This window comes from Phocoena sinus, chromosome 16, assembly GCF_008692025.1.
Source record: "Phocoena sinus isolate mPhoSin1 chromosome 16, mPhoSin1.pri, whole genome shotgun sequence".
Classification (NCBI taxonomy): domain Eukaryota; kingdom Metazoa; phylum Chordata; class Mammalia; order Artiodactyla; family Phocoenidae; genus Phocoena; species Phocoena sinus.
This window is the reverse complement of record NC_045778.1, coordinates 37,107,516-37,109,567: the sequence shown is the minus strand read 5'-3', so window position 1 is coordinate 37,109,567 and position 2,052 is coordinate 37,107,516.

Genomic DNA, 2,052 nt, shown 5'->3' with positions numbered 1-2,052 from the left:
CAGATCCCTGGCAAGAATCAGACATAAATTAATTCCAGATGGATTCAAGACATCAGTGTGAACTCTTTAAAACTTTTAAGATAAAATCTTTAAATCTTTTAAAACTTTAAAACTTTTAAGTTTTAAATCTTTAAGACTTTTAAGATAAAATCTGTTTCAGCTTAACAGGGAAGGATTTCTTAAATAAGATACAAACAGTGCAAATTTTAACAGTTTCACTTAAAAGTGACAAGTTCAACATTTGTCATTAAAATTAAGAACTTGTAAAATAATACATATATGTACATAGAATACAAGAACATATATATATATATATGTATTCAGGAATACATATATGTAAATACATATATGTAAATATATGTATTCCTGAATCACTTTGCTGTACACCTGAAACTGACACAACACTGTAAATCAACTGTACTTCAATAGAAAATTAAGAACTTCTGTTTTATTAAAAGGCATTAAATAGAGTGAAAAAAGAGCCACACACTGAAGAAAATCTTTGCAACAATTGATAAAAGATTAATATCCTAAATATACAAGGACTGCTAAGGAATCAATATGAAAGAAAAACAACTGAATTGGAGAATGGATACAGGCAGAAACAGGCATTTCACAAAGGAGGGAAAATGAATGACCTGAAATCTGTTGAATAGAAGACCAATCCCATCAGTAATGAGGGGAATGCAAATTAAGACCAAAACAGACGTTGAATCAATAGAAAAATATACAAAAATATGACAATAGCAAGTGTCATGAAGGATGTGAAGCAAGGAAAACCTAACAGCCTCTAGGGAGAAGTATACCAGATTTCATCAATTCCAAATATCATTTATTTAAGATATTCCATTATTTAAAATATCACTCAAATAACAAGAACTACAAAACTCACCAACACAGTGCATTTTACCATTTGTAATTTTTGTATTTTCATTATACATATTGAAAGATCTATTTTAGACTTATTACAAATGACCTTTAGCATATATCACTCTTCTTTTGTGCATACAAAAGAAAACAAAATAATTTAGTTAAAGTATTTCTAAAAGTTTTTACATTCGCAGCCTGAGTTTTTGAAACACTTTTGACTTAAAGTTGTTAATGCCCACTGTTGATCCATGGAGAAGAGAGAGGCCATCCCCGCTCAGCCCTTTCTGATTTCTAGTCACAGAATTTGTGGGCATAATATAAAAGTTCTTGTTCTATGTCACTCAGTTTGTGGTGGTTTGTTAAACAGCAGTAGATAACTGGCATGCCCTTCATTCACAAGGGACTTTGACATCCTTGCAGGACCTTCTTCCCCTTCTAGATCCTTCCATCCACTGGGTCACACGAATGACCGCTGCAACACTCTACACTCCCAGTTCCTGGACCTCCTCCCCCACAGCGATGTCCTCATCTAAGCCACCTCAGCTGCCCTCTTTGAGCTGACAAAAAGGCAGGATTTCTCCAGGATTTTAATGGCCACCTGAGAGGGTCTGGGATGAGGAACAAACGGAGGCCTCATCTTACTGCCCCTCCAAAGAGCCCCTGACTCCCCCCTTGGATTGTCAACAGGCAGGACACTGAGCAGAGCTGCAGGTCACAAAGTCACCATGCCAACCTTCCTGTCCATCATAAGGGACATCACAGGGAATTCTGCCTCCTTGGGGCTTGGGGGCAGGCCGAGCAGGTAGTGGGCCATCCCCCAAGGCCAGCCATCTTTGCCTCTTCCGCCCTCAGGGCAGGTACAAGGGGAGGCTCACAGTGCCCCATCCTTAGAGGGCTGGAGGGGTGGAGGCTACAGCCTGAGGTGGCCTGGAGTAGCCAGGGTCCAACAGGACTGTAGGTACAGCCAGGTAAATGGAGAGTGGTGGGCCCTGGATGCCCAGCCCTGGGCTCTTCCTGTTGCTGTTGCTGCCCCCTCCACTGCTGAGTGGAAGGAGCTTCCAGCATAGCATCCCAAACTGGAGAAATTTACACCACCTTGACCTTGGGTGGAGAACAATTCACCACTACCTCAGCCCAGACTGGAGAAGCTTCCACAGGGGCACCAGTCATCACAGGAGCAAA